The sequence below is a fragment of the Helianthus annuus genome, chromosome 1, assembly GCF_002127325.2.
Source record: "Helianthus annuus cultivar XRQ/B chromosome 1, HanXRQr2.0-SUNRISE, whole genome shotgun sequence".
Classification (NCBI taxonomy): Eukaryota; Viridiplantae; Streptophyta; class Magnoliopsida; order Asterales; family Asteraceae; genus Helianthus; species Helianthus annuus.
The window spans coordinates 60,190,496-60,200,040 of NC_035433.2; the positions used below are offsets into that span (position 1 = coordinate 60,190,496).

At 39.8% G+C, this 9,545-nt stretch overlaps 1 long non-coding RNA gene across 1 annotated transcript; it reads left to right on the plus strand.

Annotated features, from left to right (window-relative positions):
* Positions 1-295: 295 nt before the first annotated feature.
* On the plus strand, positions 296-8,572 carry LOC110936397. Its single transcript, XR_002589976.2, has 3 exons — positions 296-391; positions 7,697-7,753; positions 8,261-8,572. It is a non-coding gene; the product is annotated as an uncharacterized LOC110936397 (long non-coding RNA).
* Positions 8,573-9,545: the final 973 nt, after the last annotated feature.

The following is a 9,545-nucleotide window of genomic DNA, read 5'->3' on the forward strand; positions in this document are numbered from 1 at the left end:
TTCGTATGTCAATATAATATAAAGTAGTGATGCTTAAATAATAGAAAATGACAAATAGAGATTTATGCCACGGGAAAAGTTAAATAAATGATACTAAGTTCACAAAATATGTATGTAACTAATTTAACCAAAAGAAAAGTGACCAAGTTAGTATGGGAAATAACATTTTGGACACACTTTAAAAGACAAGGGTCTAAAGGTGTAAATGTGTAATGAAATTTGATAAAAAAAAAGAAGGCCAGTGTTGTTCCTGGCTGTGTGCGATCGAACGAGAGAGGGAGCCAAGGGAGAAACCCTACTTCTTAAAAATCCTACAAATTGAAGGGATTGAAAGCTGAATTCTAGGTGCATGAGTTAGGAAGTAAGATCTCCTAACTATATTAGATACCAAGTAAGTTTAATTTCATGTTCTTATGAAATTTCATGAAGTGGGTTATGTGAAAATTATGATTTGTGTATGAAATCGAACCTAAATGTTAAATGATATGAACAAATAGGGGTCATATTATGTGCTATTTTGATTGTATTAGTAGTTTGGGGTAAAACCCACTTGAAATTGTAAGGTAATGAGGTTTAGTAAAGTTTATGGATAAATTGTGTAATGTGGATGTTAAACTCGTGTTATAGAAGGTGTTTAGATGGGTAATTTGATATGAATCATATGTAGTATGATTATGATATTGATTGTGAAAGATTAGGTTAATCCATTGATGAATTTAGGATGAATATGCTATAATTACTTGTACATCATGTTTTATAGATAGTACGCACGCCATGTGTTCGATGAAATGCTTGAGTTGAATTGGTTATGTATGAACATCAGAAATTGAAGTATTGATGATCTAATGATGATATGAAAAATAAATGTGAGTAATGAACATTATGGTAAATGTTGTAAATGTGCGTTGATGTGTGTAAAATGCAACATATAAAACACATCAATTAAGGCATAAAACTAACCCTTTTTAAGTACTAATGTTGGAAAAAGAGTGTTTTTGTCTTCCTTTTGTATTTTCAGGATGAAATGAGCTCAAAATCACAAAAGAAGCAAAAAGACCACTAATTCTACCATAAATACAAGAAAAGGAACAAAAGTAAACTGCCCGGACCCTCAACGGCACCTCCCAAGACAAAGAGAAGAGAACAGAGTCTGAACACGCCCCGTGTCCAGTGAACACGGGGGCGTGCCCAGGAAGCAGCAGAAAAGACAAACCAGTAGAAGCTTCCATTGCTCACCACGGGGCCGTGCCCAGCGGGCACGGGGGCGTGTTGAAAGTACAGCAGGCGCATTAATTGTAATTCGCAATTACAATTAATGAAGAGAGAGAATGTCAGACGGGCACGGGGCCGTGTCCAGCGGACACGGGGCCGTGTCCAGCGTTCTGTTCAGCCTATAAATAGAGGAGCTTGGCTTCATTCTCTCTCATCCCTTGGCACACCACCTCTCTCACACTTCATCCACCACCCACCACCACCATAACACCATCATCCACCACCATCATCCATTGTCCATCGTAGAGTGTGTGAGTCGTCTCGGGATCCAAGATTGATCGTAAGAGTTCTTGACAATCAAGGCCATGTTTGCCTAAGTCTCTTACATCACTTGGTGAAGACAAGTGTTTAGTATAATACTTTTTATTTTTAATCTTTTGCACTTTTTATTTGGTTTTGTATTAATGACTTTAATAACTAGTTACTTATGTTGAAGGTGATCTTTCCTTATCGTTTGTCCGTGGTGTCTTGGCGTTATTTTACTGTCTATATAAAATAAAAGATTTTCACCATTCATATCTCCACGGTCTATATGGAGGTATGTTGGCTACCTGGTCGGGGGTTAAGGGAACGGTTTGGTAAGGGTCTTGCCCTTGTTCAGCGTTTAGAGGTCCTGCTTGGGACCTGGGTCAAATTTAGTAGGATCTCCTTCAATGCCCATAGGTATTGGATGGCGGGGATCCAAACTCTTTGACCCCCTCATAAGCTAACTACTATTAATACTATAACCCGGCTATTTAGGACTGTATCCCTGCTGACTCAGACTACTTAGCCGAGGGTAACGTCACCGCCAAAAGCGGGGCCTACCATAATTTGCATTAATAACTTAATTCATTATCTTTCAATAATCCGACCCTTTAGGATTGTATCCTTGCTGACTCAAACTACTGGGTTGAGGGTAACGTCGCCTTCAAAAGAGGGGCCTACTACAATAACTAAGATAATCTCTTAAACAAGTGCAAAAGTGCGAAAATAATCAAAGGTTATACTAATACACGAGTCGGATCCAAGTGATTCATCTTGTCTATCTGTTTTTATTTTATTTTCTTTTTCAGCATTTAGTTAGTTTTTATTTTTCTTAGTTTAAAACATTTTTCTAACTTTTTGATTTGATTAGACGTTGAGGATAAACCGGTATTAAAAGCTCTTGTGTCCTTGGACGACCTCGGTATCTTACCAACACTATACTACGTCCACGATGGGTGCACTTGCCCATATGTGTGTTTAGTGTTAGTGAATATCGTGTTTTATAAATTTAAAACTTGGCTAAAAGTGTAAAAAGGGCTTAAATAAACATCTAAAAACATATATACACTGACACGCATCAAGTTTTTGGCGCCGTTGCCGGGGACACAAGGATTTTAAGAAAGTTAGGAATCAACGGCCTAATCATCTTTTTATTTTTCTTTAATTTTTAGGATTTTTTTTTAGATTTTTTCAGCTTCTGCAGAGCTCAGCACGGGGCCGTGCCCGCTGAACACGCCCCGTGCCCAATCATTGGAACTGGCAATCCTGTTTTATATCAGACAGTAGGCTGAACACGGGGCCGTGTCCACTCAACACGCCCCCGTGCCCAAGATTCAGTTGCTGAAAACAGAACCGTTTGATCCCGGCGGTTGGTAACTTCTGATACAAACATGAGTAATAGTGATTCTTTTTACTTTCGGCACTCTTATGGTTTGTGGTGTCAAATATGTGGAGGCGAACACGAGGAATTAAAATGTTTCTTCCTCACTTATAGGCCACACTATATAGACCCACCAATTCCTTGTAGCCTTAAGAGGGGCGAAAGTAAAAATAAACACTATTTCTCCCTCGAATGCGCCCAACCAGATATTCTAGGAGATATGCTCCTTGACGAGCTATTTCAACTAGAAGAACTACTTCTAAATTGGTCAAAAGAACTTAGGAAGGATTTCTTAGATCCATCCCAAGATGATGACCATGAGGAAATGTTGGAACCGCATTCTGACAACCTCGTTGCTCCCAAAAATACCTTTCTTCCTAAACAAGACGTGGACGATAGTCGTCCCTGTGCCGATTGTGCCGTGAAGGACTCCCCATCGACCTCGTTCGGTGCATACATAGACCTGAGCGATTCGGCATACACCTTCTTTAACGAGAGCCCGGGAAAGGGTTGGACTTGTCCACCTAGAATGAAAATAGGAATTACCCTCACCGACAACCTCTTGCGTTCTCGCCTTAGTATAGGACAATTAAGGTATCTTAGGCACTTTGGGGTTGTTCCAACAAGTCAGGAGCCACCCGATACAAGTTAGCTCCTTAGAAAAGACAAAACTTCATAAATCAGCTTTCCGACATGGGGCCGTGCTCGGCCAACACGCCCCCGTGTCCATCAAAAGATTCCCTTCTGATCATGACGTCAGAATACGGACAAACTGTGTCAGAATTTTCTCTGCACACGGGGCCGTGTCCAGCGGACACGGGGCCGTGTTCAGCGGGCTGTCATTTTCTATAAATGCAGCCAAAAATCCTGCACATTTGGACCAACTTGGGGGCAGGGATTTGAAGGAATCTTCTCTCAAACAATCCTAGGTAAGTCTAAAAGAAGTTTCCAACAACCCATCTTGTCCTTTCCTCTTCTAGACATTTCCTTCTTCTTCATCTTTCTTCAAAAAACCACCATGAGAAATTTGAGTTTTCAATCTTTATGGTAGGAAACAAGGAATTTTGGTCATGGAATCTTGGTAAAAAAACATGTTATGTAACATTGTTTAGAGTTATTTACTGTCAAAAAGCTTGCATAAACTCAGAAAATAACTTAGAAAACCAAAATTCCTTGCTCCAAAAATTCTGCAGAAAGATGAACACGGGGCCGTGCTCAGTGAGCACGGGGCCGTGTCCAGAAGCTGTTTAGTCTTATAAACTATTTTTGGTTTATTTTTCGTAGAATGGCGAGTGAAAACAGCGAAACATCATCCGTTCATTCCTCAAACAGCCGAAGGGGAAGGAGGCCCTCCGTTGAAGCCACACTTGTGCACTACGTGATAGCACTAAGAGAGGCTCTCGACGAAATGACGTCCGTAGAGGAGGTCCTCATTGACCGTATCAACGATCTTACAATGGGATTGGAAAGCAGCTTCCAAGAGATTAACCTTTTGCACCAAAGGTTAAACATTTTGGTGGCACCTCCTATGGAACCAGTCCTTCCACAACAAGACTGGAACTTAGCACTCGGTATTAACAACCCTACCGGGTGGGGAGACATCCCCGCGGAACCTCCTATGGAAATCCCACAAGAAGTCCCGGCGGAAGTTGAAACTCCTCAAACAAATGCAAACGAGCCTTCCTTCCTCCTTCCAAGGGAGGTAGAGGAGTGGCTTGCCGACATATGAGGAGAAACGCATTCGAAAGGTGGAGCTCTACAAAGCCTTATCTAACCAAGATCAGTAGATTCTTGGAAATTTTGCTAACATTAAAATAAAACATAGGGCTAGAACTCCATAAGCTTACTATCTATGTAACTTTTATCTTTATGTATTATCTCTCTATTAGCAATGTTATGATGGTTTTTATGATTTATGGACTCGTGGTGGTAATGGATGAAAAAGGGAACGAGAAAAAAATGGAACCATGCAGAAGAACAGAACAAACCGACAAAAATCTCCACAACAGAAGGCTCCACACGGGCCGTGCCCAACCAACACGGCCCCGTGCTGAGCCCCCTGCAGGAAATCACCCAGTTCAGGTAACTGGACACGGGCCGTGTTCAGCGAACACGCCCCCGTGTCCAGGCTTCTGTTTCAATTCTATAATTTTTGTTACTGGCACTTGACCACGGGGCCGTGCCCGGTCAACACGGGGCCGTGTCCAGAGTGCCAGTAACACAAATCTTTGTTTTTAAACACACTTTTACATATTCTAATCAACCAAAAACTTTATTTTTGGACACATTGAGGACAATGTGTAATTTAAGTGTGGGGGGGATGCTAAAACCTTGGAATTTTGCAAAATCCTAAAACAAGCCTTACACAAAACTCTATTGGAACCGCTAAACATCCCAAATTTTTTTTCAAAAACTTTTTCATTTTTTTTATTTTATTTACTTGTCTTAGTTTAAGTTGGGAATAACAAGTTATAAAAGGGTTATATTTTTACAAACTTACAACCGATAGCGTCGTGATAAAAAGAACTAACATAAGAAAACTATGAAACGGTATAACAAGTCTAGCTAAAATTCGATTATATATGCTTGGTCACATTAAAAACCCATTCCCACAAAAAGTGAGTTTTGAGCCTTTATTGAGCATAAAAATACACATATTTAGATTAAATGCTCATTTTTCGTTTCTTGTGTGAATAGCCGCTCGGTCTTTACAAATCTAGAACTTGCCACGACGATACATTCCCGGTCCTTACCAACTTAAACCCAAGTAAGTAAATGATGGAGGCATTAGGACTAACTATTTTTCTTTCAAAACCATTATTTTTCATTTTTTTTACCTACCCAAAATCCCCCTAGAAAACCCCTTTGAGCCTAAACCTTTCATTTCATTACCCCCAAAACAAAATTTTTTACCCACCAAAAACCTTTTTCATTTTTTCACCTTTATTTTAGTAACAAACTCGGTTTTTCATAGACATACCCTTTACGTGACAAAAAAAAAAAAAATATGAAGTCAAAAACAAACATAAGCTACAAAAAGCTTGTTTGGAGAAATACTTCAAAAATAAATGTCACCAAAAATAAGGTATTTCACGAAAACCGACACTTGTTACGATTTTCGCCCTTTTTACTAACCACTAACCAACCACCCACCTTTAAACCCAAGCCTTCACCCCAAAAGACCTCTTGATATTTACAAAGGTAAAAAGTTAAAAAGGAGGAGGATTGATCGCTTGGCAAGCATATGGAGAATGTAAATCCGTGCCGCTCTCGAGCGATTCACTTAAATATACACCTTCGGCCGAGTGATTGAGTGATCTCCCGTGAGGTATGTGAACTTGTATATAAATGGAATTTTAATAAGGCATGCTATGCCCAAATAAGTAGTTTATCTTATGAAAAGTTCAAAATAAACCATGACGAATAAGATTGTAAATAAAATAAAAATAGAACCTATACAAACCTTGGATTCCCGACACTCTAGGACAAGTTAAAAAAAAACTTCTCTTCTACCTATTCCATTTGGGAGTGTAAGCCACATTAAAAGAGTTTTGCTTGAGGACAAGCAAAAGTTCAAGTGTGGGGGTATTTGATGTGTGTAAAATGCAACATATAAAACACATCAATTAAGGCATAAAACTAACCCTTTTTAAGTACTAATGTTGGAAAAAGAGTGTTTTTGTCTTCCTTTTGTATTTTCAGGATGAAATGAGCTCAAAATCACAAAAGAAGCAAAAAGACCACTAATTCTACCATAAATACAAGAAAAGGAACAAAAGTAAACTGCCCGGACCCTCAACGGCACCTCCCAAGACAAAGAGAAGAGAACAGAGTCTGAACACGCCCCGTGTCCAGTGAACACGGGGGCGTGCCCAGGAAGCAGCAGAAAAGACAAACCAGTAGAAGCTTCCATTGCTCACCACGGGGCCGTGCCCAGCGGGCACGGGGGCGTGTTGAAAGTACAGCAGACGCATTAATTGTAATTCGCAATTACAATTAATGAAGAGAGAGAATGTCAGACGGGCACGGGGCCGTGTCCAGCGGACACGGGGCCGTGTCCAGCGTTCTGTTCAGCCTATAAATAGAGGAGCTTGGCTTCATTCTCTCTCATCCCTTGGCACACCACCTCTCTCACACTTCATCCACCACCCACCACCACCATAACACCATCATCCACCACCATCATCCATTGTCCATCGTAGAGTGTGTGAGTCGTCTCGGGATCCAAGATTGATCGTAAGAGTTCTTGACAATCAAGGCCATGTTTGCCTAAGTCTCTTACATCACTTGGTGACTCAAACTACTGGGTTGAGGGTAACGTCGCCTTCAAAAGAGGGACCTACTACAATAACTAAGATAATCTCTTAAACAAGTGCAAAAGTGCGAAAATAATCAAAGGTTATACTAATACACGAGTCGGATCCAAGTGATTCATCTTGTCTATCTGTTTTTATTTTATTTTCTTTTTCAGCATTTAGTTAGTTTTTATTTTTCTTAGTTTAAAACATTTTTCTAACTTTTTGATTTGATTAGACGTTGAGGATAAACCGGTATTAAAAGCTCTTGTGTCCTTGGACGACCTCGGTATCTTACCAACACTATACTACGTCCACGATGGGTGCACTTGCCCATATGTGTGTTTAGTGTTAGTGAATATCGTGTTTTATAAATTTAAAACTTGGCTAAAAGTGTAAAAAGGGCTTAAATAAACATCTAAAAACATATATACACTGACACGCATCATGCGTAAGTGATGTATAACGCGAAAGCTAAACGCGTATGTGATGCACCTTATAGGGTCGAAGAAAGGAGGGGAATCAAATCAAGCAAAGGCAATAGGAGCGCACGACTCCGGTAAGTTCATATGAACTTCGCTCATGTAGAATGTATATTTTGTGTTAGTTTTCATATAAATAATTGTTCGTTTTTTTATGCGGAAATTTATAGTAAAATGTCTTAATGCGAATTGTTAGTAGAAAAAGGGAAAAGTCTATTGACGACCCGTACAAATGGGTCTAAAGTATGAGTATGAGGTGTTCTTGGTGACGTATTGACCCGTAGTTAAACGGGTCAAGTAAGATGAAATTGTTATGAAGTTAAGATAGCTAGTGAAGTATGGAAAAATTAAAAAGTAAGAATAAGTATGATCCGTCAGAACGGGTCGGATAAAATAGGATGATTGATGATGATGGAAACTAAGATGGTGCTATATCCGTTAAACGAAATTGTCATATGAGAAGTTCGAATGAAAAGATGTAAAGATATAGTGACCCGGTAACGGGTCAAATAATGATGAAAAGCAAATTGTATTAGTAATATGTTTTAACCGAACTAACTTGTAAGTTTGTGTTATGGATGTAGGTGAATCTCACTCTTGATAATGGCGAGCTTGGATCGAACACACCACATCGCCCTTTATGCGCTTCCGGTTAAAGTTGTCTTTGTAAATGGGTCAAAACACTTTCATAATGTAAATGTTAAATTTATATCTAGGATGTTTTGTAGGTAAGTTAGGATTTTAAATCTTATTTTGGTAGTTCGGACAAAACGCTTTTGATGGAATCTTGAATGGTTACAACTTTTATGTCTTTTGAAACGTGTCGTAGAATTTAGTTTGAATAGTGATTGTTAAAAGCAGGGAATTGCTTATAGTACGAACGGGTCATGCCCAATCAGGTTGTGCGCGTTACCATACTCCTACTATACTATTCTGGTAACTTCCACAGGCTCGCGCCAACCAATCAGGTGAAGCATAGGTCGCACACGAGGTCTAGGCAAATACAAAACCAGATTTCATACTTAGCTCCTTGGGTGAAAACTCTCACTTCCTGAACCTTGCGCCGGCTACATGGGTTACCCCCAGTGCTTGCGCAGAGGACAGAAGCGCATGTCACTCCAGGACAAGTACCCAAGGTACAAGTGGCAGAGAAGTGGACCAATGAGCGTCCAACAGGTTGTATCCGATCGTGCTCCACGATTAGCAATCGTACAGGAGACAAAAATGTACACAAGGATGCTTACGTGGCACCAATCAGTGTACGCCGACATCTACTCCAATATCTCCAACCAGCCGCTGATGACAGAGAGATAACAAGGAAAATGGTCAGGACATGTGGATCATTTCAACGTGCGCCAACTCCATCCTCACCCAGAAGCACTAACGGTTTTTGTAGAGAAGACAAGACGGATATTCCTTGTTGTCGACTCCAAGCCCAAAACCCATCAGCCCATCTCCTTCCACACTACTCCGGCTATAAATAGGAGCCTTCGTCTACATGTTTAACCATTCTGTTCTCAGCTCTCTCACTTTTAATCACACACTCATTTCCTCGAAACATATACTTATTCTCACGTCGGAGAGTGGTTAAGATGAGAACCCCCTTATTCCCCTCCTCTTAACGAGGTGTTTAGTTTTTTGCAAGAAGATCATCACCACAACTCGGAGAAGACAAGAAGATTAACCTTATTTGTCGAGACACATACCACAAAGATTAGTTTGGTGTTTCTTCAAAATTTTAAAAAGTAAAAATGAAACATATGAAAGGAAGGGTATCAAAATGTAAGAAAAAAATAACTAACGAATAACAAAGGTAGTAAAAATGAAACATATAAAGGATGGATAAATTGAACCACAAATCATACATGC